The sequence below is a fragment of the Stegodyphus dumicola genome, chromosome X1 (genome assembly GCF_044657685.1).
Source record: "Stegodyphus dumicola isolate Sdum_Otavi_A_Nest chromosome X1, ASM4465768v1".
In the NCBI taxonomy this organism is placed as follows: Eukaryota; Metazoa; Arthropoda; class Arachnida; order Araneae; family Eresidae; genus Stegodyphus; species Stegodyphus dumicola.
Genome location: NC_140780.1, coordinates 248,230,837 through 248,254,584, shown reverse-complemented (window position 1 = coordinate 248,254,584; position 23,748 = coordinate 248,230,837). Strand labels below are relative to the sequence as shown.

The 23,748-nt window shown below is 32.6% G+C and overlaps 1 protein-coding gene across 7 annotated transcripts in view; it reads left to right on the top strand.

The window, feature by feature from the left end:
- Positions 1 to 23,748, top strand: part of LOC118187688 (uncharacterized) — a 420,235-nt gene that overhangs the window by 42,263 nt on the left and 354,224 nt on the right. The window contains exon 3 of one of the 7 annotated variants that reach the window (XR_015038453.1): positions 22,125 to 23,221. The exons of 4 other annotated variants lie outside the window; for them this stretch is intronic. The gene's annotated coding sequence lies outside the window, so the exon portion shown is untranslated. Of the gene's footprint in view, positions 1 to 13,832; positions 13,955 to 22,124; positions 23,222 to 23,748 lie in introns of those variants that run through there. 2 more of the 7 variants (XR_015038454.1, XR_015038452.1) reach the window with 2 other exon arrangements.

The window sequence follows — 23,748 nt, the reverse complement described above, 5'->3', positions numbered from 1 at the left end:
TTGCTGTAAACGATTAATCTTGTTTATTAAATTAGCAAAGGCTGTAAAATTATTTATGCTAGATAATATTTAAGAATGCTAAAACAAATAATTCTTAGGGGGGGATTGAGCTACAATATATTTAAATACCTTTTGTAGCCTTCTGAGAACAAAACCCTCTGGTAATATAGATTCTGAATTTTTTCTTCTTAGCTTTGTTCTCTTTAAAGAACAATATGACAATATGCAAGTGCTTTGTTGCAACCTCAGACCTTAAAAACCAAGAATAAAAATTTTCACATTTAATTTTTGAGTGTAAGATGTTTTTAGTTCAATAACTTCTGAAGTGAAAAGTAATCTTTTATTCAGTTAAACATACAACCACCATACTGGAGGCTGTATGCGTAACATACATTCAGGACCTTCTGTTCTTTATTTCTAAGCTTGATTGCTAGTCCGTGTAGCTTTTACTGTTTCTTTATTAACATTCCTATTGTATCTTATTTATGATAACTGGGAATACTTTAGTTATCCCTAATTTATTCTACAAATTAACAAAAATGCACTAATTTTGCAGAATCTGAGGAATTAGGCTTTCACCCAACGTCGTTAGATAAAACGAATTCTGGCGGAAAATTGATTTGAATAATAAATCTACCATTTCTAGGAAGTCTATTTTTATTTACGATATAATGCTTATTTGTCCCTTTCACAGTTCATTCCATTCGGAACGATAAAATAAACGAGTTTTACGTTTTAAGGGAAGCTCTAAATAAAAGAAAGAATGGGATCTCTATTCTTCAGATAGAAAAAGACGGAACATTATTTTTCATAAGATAGAATGCGAAGGAAATATCCGAGTTTTGCGATCGAAAACGAGAAAAGTTATCCTTTTCTAAAACGTCTTTTTCAGCAGTCATTGCTCTATGACTTATGAGCGATGTTCTTCGCTTGTAGCTTGGATGTTTTAGTTTTGGAGTTTTGTACACTCCTTTGACGAGAATTCAATTTTCTATTCGTCTTGTATCCATGCTTTCGTATTTTAAATAAGCAGCATAGAGAAGACTGAAATAAATTATCTTTTATATTCTTGATAATGAAGTATTGCCACGTCTCGATTTCTATAAATATTTGTAATTTCAGGATCTGGAGGCCTAACCAGCAAAAATAATTCCTTAAAATAATAAAAAGGATTTGAAGGTTTTTAAGTTTTTAAAGAACTAGAATTTGAATTATAATGTAATGATTAAGCATACTTATAAACCCCCTGATCAGATGTTTTGATTATTCCTGGACATAATGTTTTAGAACTGTGGTAAACTCAGAGCTGTGATTTCCATTTACTTGAAAATAGTTAAACTGTTTGTTACCATTGTCTCGTATTTTTCTATTATTTCGTTTGAGATTCGACAATTAGGAATAAATTCTCTTTTTAAATCAGTTAGGAATAAATGTCAGAAACGAACTTTCCTGGAGAGGTGCTGATTTCTTCACATACGTTTTTAAAAATTTTTAAGGGAAAGTTATTACACTATATATGCATTTTACGGAGATTTAAAATTTCGGTAATCTTATAAATAGTATACGGATTGGTTTTTTTTTTTAAAGTATTCGTCCCTTAATCCGTTTAATAGTTTATGGTGAAGGTAATCTGCCTAAGAGAGGGATGGACTTTGTTATTTACGTAGTGTATAGAAAAGAAATCTCATATAAGCAACCAGCTTGTCGTATTTGAACTCTTCGGAACTACTAGCTTTCAGCGGTTTTATCAGTTGAACCACCAGTCGACAGCAGTCTTCTAACGAAATATTTGGTTAAAAATTGGCGGAACTTTCTGATTATTCGCACATCCATCGAAAGGTCAGTTGACAGCAGAGTCTGAACACCCGTGCGGCTTACTTAGACTATTCGGGTGTAGACTCCGCAACTATAATTACATGCTTACATAGTTCATAATAATTCATTGTCCGTGTGATACGTACATGTTTCATACAAAAGGTCGCGTGCTCTTTGACGATTGTGAAGAGCGACCAATTTTTTCCTTGAAGATAATGTGCAAAAGGCAACTGCCATTTTTAAAATGGCGCACTAAGAATTCCATACAGGAGCAGTCGGTCAATAAAATTAATAAGGAAGAAAAATAGGTTATAAAACTACATTTTTCAAGGTTTCTCTGTTCTCATGCATACAGTGATCTGATTTCGCTTAAAAAAACGATAACTGCACAAACTCGGCATCCGTTCTATTCGGCAGTGCGCGTCGGCCAAAACACATATGTGCCACGCACATGTGCGGGCTGCCATATATACTTTTTTGCCGCTGTTACTGCTTTGTCTCATGAATAAGTTTTCGCAACTTTTCATCGGAGGTGTGGATAATCAAAAAAGTAGTAAATGTTTAGGTGGAAAAACTAGTTGCGAGGAGGCATGATCTTTAGTTTATATAATGCAGCTCTGAATTTAAACGCGTTTTCAGTTGCCGTTTGACTGCCATGTTTTCCAAACATGAATTTATGAACATAATTAAAAACAAATAAACATGTATTAATTTGTTTTTATGGAGCTAACTACTAATTTGCTCATTACAATTAGCATGTGAAATCCATATTTAAATCTTTTTTAATTTTTAAGTGTCCCAAAAATATGTAATACATTTAATGTTGAAATAAAAAATTTTTTCGATTAAATTCATTTCAGCGAATATGCAAGTTGACACAAAGTCATAGCACAAAAGTCATATTATTAAACCAAAAACGCAAACGAATTTCCGAAAGTATCGGCTACGGTAAAGTGAAAAAAAAAAAAAAAAAAACTTTTATATTTCTTCTTACTATGAAGAAGAGATCACGTGTTCGTTTGAATTCATTGCTTTGAGTTCTTCATGTTACTGAAACATTTGCCCGTGTTATTGATTGCGAAAGGAGGTCGTCAGATAGCTAAGTTCGCCTTTACGCATCATGTAACTAAAAAGAAATTTTAGCTGAGAGTCTGGTGAAATGTGTGTGAACAGTTATCTAGTGTATTTCGAAGACGAAATGGCGTGGCGCAACAAATAAGAGAAAATACTTAAAATAGTTTTAGATTAAAAAAGAATTTTTTAAAAAATCTAATAAATTACGTGCAAAGGTGCATTTTTTAACATTTTGTGTGTTATCTTTATTTATTAAATATCATGCTCTTCGCACTTAAACCATAAAATTCAGTTCAACAGCAATATCGCAAAATAATTTTAAAATGAGCATATCATAGAATTTCCGATACAGAGTCTCGCGCGCTGGAGATAAAAATGTTTTTTTTTTTTTTTTTTTTTTTTTCGTACAGTGTTGCCATTGCTCGCTTTGAAGTGTTACAAAATATAAAATCAATAATAAAACAAATTTCAAAATCAAAGTAGGGCTTTCACATGCCCATATTCTATGGAAGATTATGTTATTCAAATTTTGATGGCTCTAGGTACCGTTGTTTTATCACAATGCGAGAAACATACATACGTTCATGCAGATTCTTCATTATTTTCTTTAAGTATAATACAGGGCGATAATATTGGCAACAATTTGAAAAGTGAAACAACACGTATCGTGAATCGACGCAAAATGCCAAAACGAAATCAAGAGTCTTTCTGGGCAAATTGCACAGTTAAACTAATAATTAGTTTAAAATATTTAAATATATAAAATTTGATATGTATCTAAAAATTTAATAATGTAGTAAAAGAAATGCATGCATTTCATTACATCACCTAATATACATTTTATTGCTTGCTTATTGCGTTAAAATATAAAATAATTTTAATGTTTTCAGAACCGTGATTCCTATGGTTACCACGTAAAGCGCCATGTCAATCACCGATGACGGACACTTTCTGTTGGGACTGACAGTGTACTTTCTATTTGACGACGATATACGATGTAAAAAAAATATATATTTTTTATTAAATTCCACACTGCTGTCCGACCGCCAGCATATCGGTGAATCGGATTTTGTGGGCTAAACGGAAAGGAAGATTGAACAGACTTGGCGTTTAACTTAGAACATTTATATGGAGTTAACATCATTATCTTATCTATTCGTTAGCAGTGAAAATGTGTTTTATGTGATTATGGCAAAGCACTCGAAAGGCATCTGCCTAAATGGAAGTATGTCTTCGTGGAGGACTTTCTAAGGAAAACTAGCTCGTATACACATTACACATGAGGAAAACCACGAAAAAGACCACGCCGCTAATCTCTTCGCGAGATTCGAACCTCGGAACGAACTACCATTGTTCAGCGTTCCCTTGGAACTGTGAAAAATGCGTAAAATTAATTGCTCGAATGCAGTTTTATGTGTTTCTTGGTAATGTACAGTATAATGCTAAAAACACTGGATTTTTTTTTCATTTCTTTACTGGGTTAAAGTTTTCATTAATTTTAGTGGAGAAAAATGTTGCAATTTTTTTTATTGGGAAGTTCGATTACGCATCACAAGCATAAGTTACTTTCACCCATTATTTTTGAAGTTTGTTTTGTTACTGTGGTTATACTTGTACATAAGTGTTCAATACTTTTTTTTTATTTTTATGCTGTTATTATTCAGATTTGAATGCATTGTTTTATAGAATGTTGTGAATGTCTGGAAAACATTTTCAAGTTTAAACGAATAATTTCAGACAATCCTGTGAACTTCTGGAGAAAACTTTACTTTTAAAAAAATACTCTTTGAATGGGCACTTACGGAGAATTACCCTTCTAATTACCTTCAGAATTTCGAGCTCTGTGCGAGCAAATTACTCTGTTTATTGAAAAGAAAAAGCGTGAATTTACCAGAATTAGCGACTGAGTGGAAGCATTTCATTGAAGACCAAATCATTTTATTCTCCAGATACTTCCTTTTTTAGCTTGAAGCAGAAAGAGAAATTTCTAATGATAATATACTTATGTAAAAATTACCGCTCTTCCAGTGTGTTCTGCCCCTGTGTCTCATTGTAGCGTTACTTTTTTTTCAATCGCTGCGGTAATGTTTGTGATTGCTTCAAAATTTCCTTTCTGTCATCGTCTTTAGCAGTAGCACATTGTGACATAAAACTAAAGTATTCAAATCTGCCGTGTATTGTATATAAATTCAGTGAATATTTTCTAATCCTGATCTTATACACCTGAATAAAAGCAGTGTGCCGAGCACATATGACAGGAAAGTTTACTTTTGGATATATCTTTTATATATTTATAAATTTTATAAAAGTAATGTGCTTGCAAGATTCCAAGGTAATTTCTTCTTCAATTAAGATTTCGTAAGAATGTTATTTTCTTTAAAATTACCACTTTTTGTGTTTCTGACATAAGAACTTTTAGAATTATTAAATTTGAAACTGTACTTAAACTTTGAATCGTCATTTTTTATCGTCTCAAATGCAATTAGGATGATTATGTGTGCGGTTATTAATTACTCATACTTACAAACTTTTACCTAATAAATATATTCTTATCTTTATTTTGAAAATATTTTTATCTCTATTAATATTTTGAAAATAATTTTCTTATCTTTATTAATATTTAGAAAAAAAATATGCATTTACAGGATTTGTTGGTAATTATATTTTTAATACCTTAACTGCCGTATGACCCAAGGGTTGATCATGATAGGTTTGTTTGGGGCTCCTCGTGATCCACCGGTGGGTAACACGGACGTTCACGTTTGTGGCCACGCATGAACCGCCTGTGTGTTTTTTTTATTCTGCAGGTTTATATGGAAAAATATATTGCTTCGGCCTCCAGATAACTGCTTAAATTGGTTCCGAATTACAAACTTGTATAATTTCATAAATGTGTTTCTTGTAAAATTGAACAAAGATTCTGGAAATATACTTATTGTGTTTTCTCTTACAAAATGGTGTTAAAAATATATACTGCAGTGCAGGTAAAAGCACAAAGTATTGTTTAAAGTTGAACAAAATTGATGTGAAATGCCATGTTGCTTCCTATACATATGAATCAGTTATTTTTTTTTTCAAATTTATCTTATGAATTAAAAGTAGTTTTGAGATTTGGAATGATCTAATACAAATGTTATATTTAGATTTCGAGTGAAATATGATGTTAAGTGCCCTGATTAGAACCAGAATTATACATGAAGATGATAGCGTATACATTAGTTTTGTATATGCGCATTTATTAGCATATACATGAACCAGATAATAAAAATTCTAGTTTTGAAAATAATGCATATTTTCTGAAAATGTTGAAAGTAATGTTTACTTTTCTTTGCATGTTCACGGTTGAAACTTGGAATGGAGAAATATTTGCCACACTGTAAAGGTATTGACTTTTATGGAAAGAACTCTTGCGTAAGCTGCAGTGACTCTGGTAACAAACATTGCAACGAATAATAAAAACCAATAAAATTGGTATGGCTAGCTCATACAATTTATCCTTATGCGTGTCGGCAGTTAACGTGTTAATATTTCTCAAAACTAAAATTTTCCTGCTTGCGCGCATGATTTATCCGAAACTGTTGGTCAGAATTTCAAGAACTTTTAAACAGTTGTTTAAAGCCTTAAATGGGTGTAAAATAACTAACTCGCTTCTCGAATAAGAACTGTAGAAATTGCCTTTAATTCTATGCTAAAAAATAGTAGATTTTGTAACCTCAAATTTAAAGATTTGTTATTTAAGAAAATATTATTTGATTTTTACTAAAGTAGTTCGTTTTAATTATACATGTATCTAATTTGGAGAGGGGCGAAAATAAAAGAATCGGTGATTTGTTTATCTGTAAGGCTGCGCGCAGTACGTATTATGTCAAAGATGAAGGTAGTATTTTAGTTTTATCATTCAGAATATTTTGATTTCCGAAACAAAGTAAAGGGTGGCAAGTTATGCTTCCGTATCTGTGGATTCAGGATAGTTTGACCACTGACAACGATTATCAGTAGTCATTCCACATTTTCCCATTAAATTTCTTTCAACTGCTTTTAACCATCTCCGTGCGACATTCTGTCTCAGCTCTCGTACATAGAAATTTATTTACATTAAAGTGAGTGTAGTGGTGCTACCATGCATTTCAATTTAAGAGAACCATTATTTATGAATTTTATTCATGAGAAAGCAAAAATTGTGTTTTAAATTATATATTATCCGACCCCTCAATGCAAATTGAAAACGACTCTAAATATCTCAAAATTTGTAATTATTTAAATTAAAATTATAATGAGCGAGCTTATTTAGCTCGCCCAGTTTTAGTGGTATGAGAGTCAAACCTTTTGTATTTTTTTTTATAACGGGTTCAAAATTTTCCTATGTATATAGACCGCAAGAACGTATAAAAAGTTTTATTTCGTGTTTTGTGCATTTTCTTTTTAAATTTAAAAATTGGGAAACCTAAATCTTTGCAGCATTTGAAACAATTTTTTAAGTGGATGTGTATGTCTATGGCCAAGGCTTGCCAAAATAACGGCCGGATGTGTACTTTGGTGGGCATCGTATATACGTCACTTAGATATTCTGTTGTACGTTACGTGTCGTTCAGTACTATCCGTGGTATGTTCTGGAAAGAAAAACTCGCTGATACAGAAGTACTACTATAGAAATATAAAGGATATTCGAAATATATATGGAAAATTTCCGATCATAAACCAATTAGTTATAAAGATTAGGCATATTTCGACATTTTTAAAGTACTGGCCTCTTGATATCCAACAAAATATACTATTTTCACAACTTTTATAAATATTTTAACAGTGTATTTATTTTAGCTTATGACCTTATCTGTATTTGAATAACAGTTTAACAGTGAATAGTTACTAACATTAATATATTAAATGGCAAGTTAACAATGAATTTTATCTAGCAGTTTAACAGTGAGCTTTAACAATGAACATGTATTTTCTAATGAGAATTTTACAATTGTAGAGGGAGAAGACAATAGTGCATGTTCGAAGTTTTATAAAATACGTTTTACTATTCTGAATGTCTTCTTTAATAACCTGTGTTCAGTTTGACATTCCTCATTAGTCGACCAACATTCAGTCAGTTTTACATTCGATAATCGGGACTTGATTTAAAATGGGGTCAGTATGCACAGTATCCACAAAAATATTTGCCTAGCTTTTTTTATTTTCGTAACCGTTTATCGTAGACATATACTTCCAATTACAAAAATGTTACCTATTTAGCAAATCACATTTTTTGCTATTTTTACTTCCTTATACGAAGTAAAAAGAAAGTATTGTAATCGCGAAAGTTTCAGGCAGCATATTTCAACGAAAATATCCATTTTGACCACTATCGAATGCAATTTAACGATGTTTTTGCGTGACATCTGTAAGTAAGGACAGAACAAAAGCCTCTTTTCCTTCAAAAAAAAAAAAAAAAAAAAAATTATAAAACTGCTTTTAAAATGAATTCTGAAGAGAATTTTTCGTGATGTCTGTACGTTTATATTTCGCATAACTCAAAAACGAGCAGCCTCAGAACGTTGAAATTTTGTATATAGGACTGATGTAACATGTAGATGTGCAACTCGTGGTTTGGTTGCAATCGGCCACACCCGGCTGAGTGATCTCAGTTTCTTTATTCTTATACAGTGTCTCACAAAAGTGATGGGTCACTTGTGCTTTACGAAAGGAACCTGTAGTAAAATAAATTAAAATAACATGTAAAAATTTTTTGTGGGTGTGTTTCATACTTAAATTTAGCAACAATTATTACATAACATACATTTTCTCAAAATATTAATTTAATAAAAATACATTAGAACGGAGCAAAAAATTGCTCACATAAGTGATGGGACCATCAAATATTTATCAAAAAATTTTACTTTTTAAAAAGTTTTAATATTTTTTTGGATTTCCTTTTACTTTTAAAACATGATTTAATCTTCTTGGGATGGATTCGACTCATTTTTTTGTGATTTCTGGAGTGATTTTACCCCATTCTTCTTGAAGCACCGATTTTAATTGTTGTTTTGAAGAAATGGTGTGTTTGCGAATTCTTGATTCCAATTCTTGCCAAATATTCTCTATGGGATTTAAGTCTGAAAATTCCGGTTGTGTTTTTATTATTTCAGGATAGTTATACAGCAGCTAGAGTCTAACGTTCAAAGCAGTGTGCTTGGGGTCATTGTCTTGGCAGAATTTAAAATAGTTATGAAGGTTCAATTTTCGTGCTAAAGATTTCAAATTTTGATTTGAAATATCAATTTACTTGTACTGATCCATTATACTGTCAATAAAAACAAGATTACCAACTCCAGCGGACGACATACACCCCCATACCATAACTTCTCCTCCACCATGTTTTACTGTTGGCACCAAGTTCTGTTTGCGAAATTCTTCCCTGGGTTTTCTTCACACCAAGATTCTACCGTCAGAACCAAATATATTAAATTTACTCTCATCAGCAAATATAACTTCATTCCAGTAATCAGAATTCTTATTTATGTTGGATTTTGCGAAAGCCAGTCTGAGTTTTCTATTCTTTCCACTTACGAAGAATTTTTTCCTGGCTGCTCTACCGTGATATCCAGCAGATCGAATTACTCTTCTAATAGTCTCAAGATTAACAATTACTCCATATAATGCTTGTAAATCAGCAGCAACTTTAGGAGCACTCATTCTTCGATTTTTTTTAATATTTCGAACGATAATTCGCTTTATTCCATTGGATAGCTTTGATGGTCGGCCAGGTCTTCTTTTATCCTGAATCATATGATTTCTTTTTATATCGTTTAATGATTTTGAAGACTGTTGAATAACTCAAGTTAACTGTTTCAGCAGTTTCTCTAATAGATTTTCCACGTTCAATATGCAAATTAATAACTAATTTTCGAATTTCAAGCAAAGTTTCTTTTCGTTTAGCATTCATGGCTGCACGGAGCTAAACACAAAAATTCCGAAACAAACTGGAGAGAAATACTGCACACGATTTTATAAATTATTTCCAATTGCTTTTGAGTAAAAATAAAAACCTCCCAAAATATTTTTATTGTAGTACGTAGTAGTATCTAATGGTGTCCCATCACTTATGTGAGCCATTTTTTGCTCCGTTCTAAACAATTGTATTTTTATTAAATTAATATTTTAATATTTTGAGGAAATGTATGTTATGCAATAATTGTTACTAAATTTAAGTATGAAACACACCCACAAAAAATTTTTACATGTTTTTTAATTTATTTTATTACAGTTTCCTTTTGTAAAGCACAAGTGTCCCATCAATTTTGTGAGACACTGTATGTTTGTAAATTGTGCATTTTTTGCTTTATCAATGATTGAATTATGTTGTTCTTCCGGTTAAGGTTTTTATGCCTTTAGTAAATCTGCAAGCAATATTTGTACAATTATCAACAATTTAAAAGCTGTCTAAGCGCGGCTAAGCCTAATTTTTAAATAACATGGCGGACATATTTGTTTACATTTGAAACAGCAGAATTGTAGATTTGTTGCCAATCTAGAGAGACTAAGCTTCGCAACAACAAAGGTAACGCCTTCATTTATTATTGCGAATTAAATCATGCTTAATTCTTTCTGGAAGTTTTTCGAGGAAATAAGTGTTTAAGATTTACTTCGTAATTTTTAATATAGATATTTTGAGTTTTTATGTATTTTTGCCTTCTCACGAAGTGAGAACTGAATAATTGAATGAGAAATACTAAATTGTCTGTGAAAAACTGTTTCTTTTTTGTTTTGTTTGCTTAATTTCTTTTATACATCATTCTAGATTTATTATAGTATTTGATTCTTCAAATGATATAAATTTTGTGTATTCTGACTTAAAATACGAACGAAATGTAACGCTGTTAAGTGAACCTAGCGCCAGAGTGTCGCTATGGTAAATAAATATAATAATAAAATAGTGAATTTTAATTTGTTATTAATTAATGTGTTTCTTTTATACATCGTTTTAGATTTATTACAGTATTTGAATGGAACGTGTGGTAATTCTTCAGGTGATATAATTTTTGTGCACTCTGAGTTGTAATATGAATGAGGTGTAACTCTGTTAAGTGAACCTAGCGCCGAAGTGTCGCTATGGTAAATAAATATAGTGAATTTTAAAGAGTGCATTTATTCTGTTCTATTGTGATTTATGCGCTATCGATGAAGTAGATTTAATTCAATCAAATAAATTTAAATGAAATGCAAGGAAAAAATGCGTATAATTTAATATGCCGTACAAGGAAGTCATGTGGTCTACACATCAGATTTTTTAATTAAAAAATTACGAACTTCTTACATGTTTCCCCGACTCTAATACTTATATGGAAATCATATTCAGAGGTCCTGTACACGTTGAAAACTAAAATATACTTAATTTATACGTAGCATAAAATAAAGCATTAATTTAAAAAATAGACTTCCGGTATGAATAGATTAGATGTATAGAGAATTTCATTAAAAAGTATTGTATCACTATAATTGTTTTCAAAAAGTCGAACTTTGTTACAGTATCTTGTACAAATCGCGTTCTAGAGAACATTGGCAAGCTTCAGTATTGGCTCATAGTCAGTTCGTAACATTATGTGCGTGAATTAAAATATTCCATGACCTTTTTCGTATGTTTGTTAGATAATGAATCTGAAGAAATAAAAGAATTTGAGAACTTGCGTGAAAATTCTTTCGGCATACCAGTTGTAACAAAGTTATGACTTAAAGAATGTTACACACTACAGAATCACAAAAGAATATCTTTGAATGGTATTTATAAGTGAAAGACATTAACCTTGAATTATTACAGTTTATTACTTATTTGTCACGGCAAGTTGAAAATGACGTGAATATTCCAGTTTGACAATAATAAATATCACCCCTTTATGATGAATAATAAATTTTTCTAAATGACGGAAACACCGTATGAAAAGTTCTTTTTCATAATTTTTAAGAAACTGATATTTTTAAATTTGGAAATGCCGAAACATGAATATTTGCACTATGTAAGACATTTTTGTAACTGAAAGTGCATGTCTACAACCAACGGTTGCGAAAATAAAGGCCTGGTAAGGTCTTTTGTAGACGCAATATGTAACGATTTTGCTGGAATCAAATTTAAAGAGTCCGTCAAGGATTTGCACAAAATCAAAGCTGACTGGTCATAAAATATTCGAGCGCATAATGCGCAAACGCTTTATTTAGTGGAATGGAAATTATTGGAGGGCGATTTGCGTTGTTGAGGGTGTCTCGACAGTAGAAAAGGGAGGGGAATCTAGTATTTGCAACAAGAGGCGTTTATTACGCTGCGTATACAAGAGTTACATTAGATCAATAACGATTTCCTTCCATTATTAATATATTCCCCTCCATGACGGTTAGCAGTGACCAGCAAAGAGCTTTCTGATTATACCTTGGGCACCCCTCATCGTCATGTGATAAAGATGTGATTAGATGCAGCTCACTCATGCAAAATTCCGATTACTTAACAGTTATAAGCATGAGGAACAAATTAGTATTTTTAGTTAATGAAATTTTTTAAAATGTTTGAGAGTATATTTTTGTTAATTGCTTTACAAAAGAGAATATGTATTGAATTAATACGGAAGTATGTACCGTATTTACAAGTAGCATGAACTTTCTAGATGTCTTTCGCGGTTACGTTACATTGGCGTGTGAGGTGATGTTTAGTATTTTTTAATGTGATTTTTTTATGGCTGCCCAGACAGTATAATGGTTAGGGTAGCCCAGCCCACTGCGATACCAAAGGGCTCGGGCTCGAACCCCGAAGAAGGCATGGTTATAACTGTCCGTTGCTTCATAGTACGCTCACTTTTTATGTGTCTCCATAAAAAAGGAATCACCTGTATAATGGGCAATCCGAAGTCGGTTGAGGGACCACCGTTTTGGGGGAGGGGGTTATGCAATTTGGCAGTATGGGACATCTATGCTTTTCCTTTTAATATAAAATAATCCAATTGACCTGAACTGAAAATCCGTAAAGTGCACGGTGTATGAAATGTGTTATATCTTCCTAAGTAATGTTCATTTATGTTATTAAAATAATTAGTATATTTTTAACGTATAGTCTGTTATTGTATGTATTATAGCCAGTGGCTGAACTATTTCTTAAATTTTATTTATTATTTTTAAAATGAAATTGCTGTAACGAACAAAATTTAACTGTGCAACCGAATGGAGAAAAACTTACTGTGGTCTCAATAAACTTAACGTTGCCGTCTACATAATGACAGAATGTACATCCATCATTTCATAGGTTTTTGGTATTAGTCCAACTCTGTAGTAAATTTAATTAGCCATTGATTGTTCTCACTATTGTTGCGAATTGTACTTTAACTCGCCTAACCCTTTTTTTTTTAACCTCCACTTACCTGTTTATTATTATATAAGGTACTTTCATTTTTATAGTAGAAATTAATTTTATTATGCAATGGATATAATATTATTATGATGCTGTTATTTCTTTCTTTCCTACTCATTTTCTTTCTCCTTCCTCCCTCTCCGTTGTTTGCTCGTTTAAGTGTTTAATGAAATTAAACTCTGTATATTCTTTGTAATGCGGCTTCCTCTTCTTATTTCGCTTTACAGCGTTTCTTTTTCAAGCATGCAAAAAAAAATATTTTTTGTTTAAGAGCTATAATAAAATGTAAGAGCGGAAAGGGATAAGTTCGCTATCTGCACTTGTTTTTACGCTTTCAACGTATATATACGCTTTCAACGTATATATACTTTTTAAGTTGCTTAAGTTTGTTTTCTACATGGCATAAGCCGTTATGATTAGAATGTTTAATTTCGACATTGTCTCTGGCTAAGAAACTGTTTTCTACGAAAATTTAAATTGCGTTATATTATTATCGTGTTATATCAAAATGAATATTGAAAGTAATGTGAATTTTACGTAATAAAAGAAAATCTTACTTTGCTTAATTTAGGTCCAGATAAGAACCTGATACTCTATGCCAAATGATGTTGAAGATAATGAAGCACTAATACTGGCATTCACTTTTGTACCAAAAAATTCGAAATAAAAAGAGTGTTGGTTAATCAAATCTGTCATTTTGTCTAGAAATTTATTCCAGTAATACATTATCTATTTCAGAAGTTTACTTCTCCTTTGGCGTGTTTAGCAGCAAGAACTAGTTTTGCCGGGAGACACGTTAGACTACAGTCAGTCGGATTTTATCCGTAATGTTTTCTTCGCAATCGTCTGGTTACCTGATTGGGATGGCTACCCGTAGGCTTCCTGAGTTGTAGGCGCCGTCTGGGTTAGTTTGAGATCACGTGATACGTTGTTGTTTGTTGGCATTACTCAAATGATTTTCAGATTCGTTCAAAGCTGTGGTGGGGGCTAGTGCGTCTTGTCATTGTAAAAGTGTTTGAAGTCCTGTTCTGAACTAGTACGTTGCTCAACATTTCTTTTACTGTTTCGTGACTGGTTCTGCAAAAGCTCACATTTCTCGTACATGCTAATATTTTCACTTTGGTAGGTGGGCTAATTTTGAAGAGCGCAGAATTTTAGAGATTTATGCGATCGAGGCTTAACGTAAAAATAGTGTTCTAGCAGTTTTTTTGCATTTCCGTCAACTCACCTGAATCTCGACAAAATTACGTGAATACATTTCACAACATCGAGTTTACAGGATTTATATTTGTCGATTTTGTTTGATACAGGTATCTTTTCACAGTTACGAATACCACGAGTTTCTGGCGAACACTTCAGTTTGTAAATTTATCAGTAGCTGTATCTGAATTTGATTTTGAGACAAATTTATTGGAAACTATTATGTTTTGGCATACTGAGCTTCAGCGTTATTACGGAATTTCGCGCAGTGATAAGTTAGGTTTCTCTAATTCTTTGACATAGCCTGCATTTGTTGTTAAGTATAACAAAGAGAAGCCGAAAGGCGCGTGTCTGCTTTTTCCGGAGACAAAATTATTTCGCATTTCAGTAAATTAGTGCAACGAACACTTAGCATTATCCACAAAGCAAAGTAGAGGAAATTATTAAATAAATGGAATAATTCTTTAGATGGCAAACACAGAAATTATTAAAGACTGAAATTAGAACCTGTTACTGACGCAGTCTCGTGAAAGTTCCAAGAAACTGTTACTGACACAATCTCATAAAATTTTCAAGGGGATCTAATTCACTAGTTGATTGAAGAAGTTGTTTGTAGTAGAATGGTAATAAAAGAAATTTTTAATTTCATGTATTTTTATTAAAAAGCTTCACGGGACCAAAATTGTAGTAATTTGCAATAATGCAAATACTGATTCATGTTATTAGTAAAAGAAAAAAACAAAATGTTAAAATGCCAAAATTAGTGTACTAAACACGGAGACAAAAGTAAGTTGTTCTATTCAGGCTGCCGTGTATATCATATCTGGTGAGTTATTTTTAAGTAATGTTCAACAACGGCTGAGTAACATCGCGTTCTTCTGTTTGCTTCTGGCCCACCAGCGGCCGAGCGGTAAAGACGCTGAACACTGGTAGTTCGGTCTGAGGTTCGAATTCCGCGAACGGGCTGGCTGCATGGGCGTTTTCGTGGTTTTCCCCATGTGTAACGTGTATACGAGCCAGTTTCCCTTAGAAAGTCCTCCACGAAAGGCATCCCTCCCTTTAGGCAGATAGCCCTCGTGTGCTTTGCCATAATTAAATACACCATCTGTTTGCTTCTGACGCAAAGCTTAACGGTTTAATACATTTTTGCAACAAAAGTCTCCACGAAAGTATCCTTCCCGATGAAGATAACCACCGTGTGCTCTGCGACAATGGATTACCCGTCGTCTACTTACCGTCAAAGTAGTAATGAGTTTATGATTCCACTAGCATTGATGATTTCACATCTCTCAGCCTTTCGATTGAGTTTATGCATCTTATGTTAACGCATAATATGAATTAAGGGGACACGGGACGTTTAAATGAAAAATTCTTACTTTTTGTTCAAACTTTAAAATATTTTTCAGTTATGTGTATTGTGCATGTATTTACGTAAATATACAATTTTATAATGATAAAGGAAAATTTTTCAAAAAAAAGTAAAATAATTTTATGTATTTTTACGTTTTTATACTTATATTCATATAGCCCCTTGCGCGTAAAAATTAATCAGAAACCTACAATAATTTTCCTAATGAATCTATATCAAATGATAAATAAAATTGGGCATGCATTTTAAAATAGGATGAAGCATCATTGAAAAATAAATTTATTAAATTTTTTACAATTTTTTGAATTTTTATGGGTCGTTATTTTACGAAAAGCCTAACAATTCCTAGAAAAGTTCATCAATAGTAAAATGGATGCACAGTTCTCTTATGAATAGTATTGAAATGATATAAATCAAGTATGAAAATAATTCGATAACAATTAAAACGCAAGAGATAAATTCAGTACTCAAAGTTTTCAAAAATCTGAAATCCGTGAAAACACAATATAAAGATTTACTTTTACTTACATACCAGAAAATGACTTATAAATGCTTCTGCATTCTATTATATTACTACTTCATTTATTAGTTCTTTCTCAGCTCAATTTTGTTCATTTGGTTTAAACAGAATCAATTTCATGTGCTATGCTCTGTAGACAAGCATAACACACGGTACATCACGTAGACTTGTATTTACTTGCTAACCTACTTTACCTATATTTCAAATACTATTGTCTAAAAATTTCTTTAGTTATTCTGCATAGCATTGCAAATACAATATTATATAAATGAAATGGATTTAATCTATTCAAGTCTTTGATTGATTGCACAATAGCTATTTGAAACAAAAGCGTGTCAAACTCTTTCTAAATGTTGGTAGAGTTCTTTCAGTAAATGAATCCACATATTATCACACATGACCGTGTAAGTAGAAGCATTATTTTCCACTAAATCATCATTATTTTCAGCGTTACTGAAGAAACACAACTTCTGTTCAGTCTCTGATTTTTACTATTGTTTAAAATTATACTCTGCGTGTCAGCACAATCAGAATGTAGTAACACATCTACATCAGAATGGTGTGAAACATCAGCATTTGGATTGCATAATTTGTGCAAACCAGTATCAAAACATTCAAAAGTTTCACTTTTGCATTTAATTCATCTTTGCTTTATCGCTTGCAAGTTTTTTTTTTTTTTTTTGAAGAACGGGACACAGGTTTTCGCCATCTCGAACTCACAGCATGCATACTTTCGATTTATAAAAACAAATCACAAATATAAGCAAACGAACTTCGCCGTGCCGCTAAATGTAAGCAAAACTCGAAGTAGTTCCTGCTGCCATTCATGGAAAGTGTGTGTGTGTGTGTGTGTGTGTGTGTGTGTGTGTGTGAGATTATGGCAAAGCCTTGAGGCATTTGTGTGAGGAGGGATGCCTTCGTGGAGGACTTTCTAAGGGAAACTGGCTCGTATACACGTTACACATGGGGAAAACCACGAAAACGCCCATGCAGCCAGCCCGTTCGCGGGATTCGAACCTCGGACCAAACTACCAGCGTTCAGCGATTTTACCGCTCGGCCGCTGGTGGGCCTCCATTCACGAAAAGAATAATATGCATGTTGCAGTTCCTACAGTTCGAAATAAAATGAGTTAGTGGCTTGTCTGCGAGTGCAAAGTCTGAAAAACAAATATGGCAGCCCTTTAAATGTCCATGTCAAAAACGAAATTTCCTTATAAAATGCTTAATTTTCATCGCAACTTAAAAATTCTTTTTTGTAAACATCACTTATATTATTCTTTATTTTTAGAAATAAAAAATGAAATTTCGAATTTTTGAAGGAAATTTACGAATCTGAACGTCCCTTGTCCCCTTAAATAGAAATTTAATTTAGTTAACAAACTTGCACTGACTGTTTGAAGATATAAACATCACGCTAGAACTTTTTAAGTCAGTGTTTGTATGTTAATATGGTGTCAGAACGATTGTATGAAATTAATTTTACCAATAAATGAGACTTAGCGAACTTAAAAGAAAAAAGATTTTGTCCTACGTTCTGCATTTCGCTGGAAAATGAAGTTTTCTATGGCCATAATTCCGTTCATATGTGTTTGAGCTGGCGAAGGAAGCACGATGCGAATTTGCTAATGCCAGAGCTTTAGTTCGAATGATAGGTATAGATAAGTTTATAATAGTATGTTAACGTCCGAGTTTCTTCTTAACACGTTGAGCGCCAAGCATATTTCTTAGGCAATCCCGTTCAGGACACGCGCGCCGCTTGGCCAGCGATTCTTATCGCAGTAGAAGATGGTTTACGTTTGGAACGTGATTCCTGTAGGCATTCATTCAACAAGTTTCTCTCCAAGTCTGTTTTGTAAATAGTTACATTCTATGCAAAGCTATTACGAAGCAGAAAATTAGCATTACTGAAGTCTGGAAAGAATTAGCGCTATCCCTTACAAGTTGTGAAAAAGAAGATATTCCATCGAACAGAAATGCAAGAATATCTAAAAAACGACAGCATAAACTCCAAAGAAAACCGGAAAAAGCCTCTGAAGTACGGAAATATTGTAAATTATGTTATGATAAAAATGCAAATGAAGCTGGTAGAGTAATGGCCAGAAAAAAGACTAAGACAGTTGTCACAATTTGTAATAGCTGTAATGGAGAACCGTTTTTATACTTACTGTGTTTCAATGAAATCCATTAGTCCTGTAGTGAATCAAAATTAAGTAAATTTTAAATAATTTTTCTGTAATTGCATAAAACAGTGTAAATTGTATAGTTATATATTATGTTACACGCTGTCAGCCAGCAGCGGTTGACGTTGCGTAAACGGAAAGTCTAGTGTCAGCCACAGATGGCTGACGCGGCCTAAACGGAAAGTCTAGTGTCAGCCACAGATGGCCGACATGGCGCTCAACGTGTTAATAAAAATTAGTCATGTTAGATAGCAAACAACAATCCTGATGAACCATTTTCAGTTTCGAGTTGTTAAAAGATGACAGAAAAATTGCTTTAACATCCTGTTCTGATGGAGATTTACACTACAGTTCTCCTTGCTAGAAAAATCTACATGAGTTTTTTTTTTTTTAGTTTGTGTGTAATATACTTGATATTCAAACACACACACAACCAGCATTCATAGTCTGGAAAATCTATATTTTATGCTTATTTTCTGATAAAATTATTAAAAGTGTGTGTGGAGTTCATCTATTTCGGGTACTTTTCCGTTTCGCTGGCGCAAATCTCGCGTACAGTATACACATAAAAAAATGTTAACAAATGTTGGTTCTAATAATTTTTTTATTTTGAAGGCATAAACATTTTAACATCGTTTAAAATTTTGATAAAATCCAAGAAATAAAAGACACTTTGTAAAAAGATATTAATTTAAGAATTTACTATGCTTTCATGGTTCAACAACCTGATTCGCCGGTTCATATCACGTAACTCAAATGATCTCATCTCACGTAAACTACGCTACAAAAATCCACTTCTCTCAGTAATTATCTACATTAATTTCAAGTTAAATCTTAATTTGGAATACAAGTTTAAATGTAAGAATTATTTCAATGCGTACGAATAGCTTACTCAGAAATTATGTAAAACCACAGTGCTTTACTTCGCTAGTGCATTCTCATTAGAATTCATGAATTTAACCCTTTAGCTTGTATTTTCGCCTTCGGGTGAGCGGTGTGATTGCATAAAATTGAACTACCTGGTAAAAATTCTATGTAATTGTGTGCCTGTATTGAAAGAAACAATCTGATAAGAAATGGCACGACTTGTTTTGAAAATGAGGCATAAAAGGTTACCGGCAAGGATATTCCATTTGGCTTCGGTTGTACCATTATTGGCAACTTTATCGCGTGCGCCGGCAAAACTGAAAAGTACCCTATTCCGTATACTCGAATAATGCTATTATGGCTGATTTGTTCATGAAATACTAGTTTAATCTTACTGTTCAGAAAATGGTAAGTTATTAACCCTTTGACTGCGAATTTTTAAAAAAACACCCCCCCTTTTTATATCCAGGCGAACAAAATATGTCATGAATAAGGTAAATATAGCATGTGGGATTTTTTTTTTTTTGACAAATGGTTTTACAAGCTAAAGGCTGGGACATATGTGTCCCAGCCGTAGTTAATTGTGTGTGTGTGTGGGGGGGGGGGAGTATATATGGTGCGATCGACTTACTATCAGCACACCTATTATTCTGGAAAACTTTATTATATGAAATAGATTTACATGGTATGGTACAGGGTAAAAAGCATTCTTTGCTTAACCCAACATTACATATTGGGCAACTCATATTTGTTCTGCTCTTTATGTTCATTTGTGTGGAAGGAGCACAGCGGCGTCTTGAATTTCAAGCTACTAGAAGATATCCCCAACATGCAAGAGATTCTAAGTTCTTTTAATCTAGAAGTAATTTTTAAACTTTTAGTGGGACATACGTGTTACGTTGGTAGTCAGAGGGTTAACATTTAATAACGTCTTACGAGCTAATAATATTTTTGCCTTTATTTAAATTTGTTAATACTGAAATTCATTTTTTCTGCTAGATAACAGCATCATTCAACCAGATTTTACTAAGAAAAATAAATGAGTGACTTCAGCTATCTCATCATTCTTTTATGTATATTTACTTTTGTGTTTAGCAAGTTTCCGTGAGCTTTCATTCTACCAAAGTGAAATGATTCCTCTTATTCGCACCAAATTTCTTCCTCGCGTTTAGCTGTTTTGCCATTTCTATAATGATGCATCAGATTTTTTTGCCCCTTTGAATGAAGAATGGATACGTAGATATTGTTTGGTTTATTTAATTATGGCAAAGCACTCGAAGGCTGACTTCTTAAGGGAAGGGATGACTTCGTGGAGGACTTTCTAAGGGAAACTGTCTCTTATGCACGTTACACATCCAGAGTAAATGCTGAAGTATGTTCGATTGTGCAACATACTTTAGCCAGTAATTTTTTATTGTAAATTTAAGAAGCTGGAAGAAATTGAGGCCTACTTCTAATTTCTGCAAATTGACATCTCAACAAAAGGCGGCTTTGAAAGGTTTTTGACAGTCATTACGGTTCTAAATAAGAAACTTATATCTATTTTCTCAATAGCATATCTTAAGTTCTTCTGTTAGGTCCGGTTATCTCTCTCAGCCCAGTGAGATTTTTTTTATTAAAATTTGCAGTGCAAATTTTAATTCTTTTTACTGTTAACATTGGAGTAATAATGAAAACGTTAGGCCGATAGTATTTTTATTTTCTATGTTAAAACATTTGTAAAGTAAAAGTTCAATTTTCCACGCAATTCTTTCTCCACCGGACTTTTCGTTAAAATTACATGGAGGACTAGAACTTAAATTACTCCAGCATAGCAATTTGAGGGAAAATTGTTCTTAGCTTGAAATAACATACTGTTAGGTAAAATATATTTTTCTGTAAGTCGCTTTTTGAGTTTCCTGTTTTTCAGATAGACGTAAGCATGTACGCCATGAAAAATGAGGGAATTCGTTTTGCGCATTATCAAAACGTGCCTTTCCGGTGAAATGTGGAGGTCGAAATTTTTCATGGTATATTTTCGGTCTAGTGTAAATACTGAAAAGTGGGAATAAAATGTTTGGTAACGTTAGTCTTGTTTTCAATTTGGGTGGAGTGACATTTCGATTTTGAAGCTTAAGCAGAGATTGTGAAAATCGTGTTTGCTGCAAGCACTAAACTGCAGTCCTCTGCTAAACATTGTTGTTAAATGCGTGCTAACTTCGGGGTGGCAACATTTATTTTTCGCGCAAGTTCTTGCCTAATATTTACTGAAGTTTAGATTAAATATGACTCACTGCTTAAACAACGCTGACTCTGCTTTTTGTGAGGGTGGTAGGGAAACCGACGCAAAAAAGAAGTACGAGTTTTGCAACATTGGCCTTGGCACTGCGACAAAGCATTACTTAGTCACTCTTCTGACGTTGGTACTTTTTACTAACTGAGCTAGCATTTATTTCTTACAGAAATAATATTTTTTCCTGCTATTAAAAAAAAATCCTGGGTAGGAATTTATTAATTCTCCACTACTCTGCGTTTTATGTTGCCCTTGGATTTAATGGTTAGAAGAATTTTAGCAACTACGTGTCATGTTTGTCAGTGTTTGATCTTACGTTGCTCGCTGCGCGCAGAACTGAATTCGCGAGCAAGTTAGTCTTTTTTGTACCTTTAGTTATAACGATAAAGGAAAAAAAATTAAGATTAAGGTTTAATGGTGGTTTGATAATGATATATCATAATATTTATTAATAGGTAGATGATGGATGATTACAACAGGTTTAATGGTGGTGGTGTATTATAATAAAGCATTTTGGAAGGAATAGAATCTGTGTCCTGGAATCAAACCTTGGCTGAGCTGCTTGGTCAGTAGCTTTATCGGGAACGGAGATAGCAACATTCAGAATTCTCTTGAACAGTACAAAAGATCCAAAGTCATTACGGAAAGCAAGAGATAAACATGTAATTTTTTGAAATAAAATTTTTATCTTAAAACAAGAATAATCTTCTTTAAATGTCATCTCAATCAACGTATTACCATGTTTAACTAACTGCCTTTCGTAGACAATCAAGAAATATTTACTGACAATAAATCACACACTGTGTTTCTTCAATTTATTACTTAGCAGAAATAAAATTTGCCTTGACTGTTTCTGAATTCGTTATTCGTGTTTCAAAATGATTTCGGCACCCAAAACTGTGATTTTTCATTTTTGGCCATACTCTCGAAGTGAATAACAAATCATCTCGGAGATTTACTAATAACATGGAGTAAAAGACCAGTCTAAAACATTGCACCGCCACTTGATTGAATATTGTTTAAAAAAAACTCCAGTAGTTATTGTCATATATTTTCAGGAATTAAAGGGTATCAGAAACCCCTATACCGACAATGTTAAATTGGCCATTTTCGATGTACCTTTTCTCAAAATCTGCTGTAGATACAAGCTTGAAATTTTTTCTGTAATTAAAGTATACCTATCTGATTATACTGAAATGAGCTTTTGAAGCATTTTGAATTTTAGAGTAAATTACAGAATATTTTGTTAGGCATAGTAAAATTTAGCACTTTTCTCACACAAAAATATTTTAAAAAATTGTTTTTCTAAGTTTATTACAAAAAGCTCATTTCAGTAAATATTAGGAAACCTAATAAATAAGCCATAAAAAGTTTAGATACCTGTGAGCAGTAGTTCCTGAGAAAAGGTACACCGAGTATAAAAAAATCACGTTTGGAGAAAAACGCGTTTTTATGTAAAAATCCTCATTGATCAAAGCAGTATATGACAAATTAAAACTACACTTTTTTACAGTTCTAATTTTAATAGAGATTAAAGAATGGTATTTTTAAAAAGATAAAAGTGTAGAGAATTTGAAAATGCAAAAATCCGAAATCACAATTTTTTGAAGATTTTGGAGTTCCAACACCTCTTAAAGCAAAGAAAAGTTACATGTGCTGTTATAGGGGTACGGATTATAAATACTACGTTAGAACATTCGAAGGTAGGTTGTTGTGGCAAACTTCAAACTGTAAGAAGGCCATTGTTGTTAAAAACGGAAATCGCAAATCTGCTAGCTTTTTTTCTGGGATTCATACTTTATAATTTCTTTTAGCTCTTTAAGTTTTAAATTTAATGTTGACTTTTATGGAGGAAATACATTTCGAAAAGCCTGGCTCAAGTGTCCTCCCCCTATGAGCAAAAATATTTTGCGCTGTAATGCCAGAAATACTTTACTAAATAAATTAAATAAAAATTCTTAAAAGCAGTGAGCGTGAACGAATCAAATGTAATGGATTTTGGCGAATAAGGATTGCTTCAAAGAAATTTGATTCACTAAAGAGAGAATCTGAGCTAACTTTTGAAGAATTTTGGGGGAA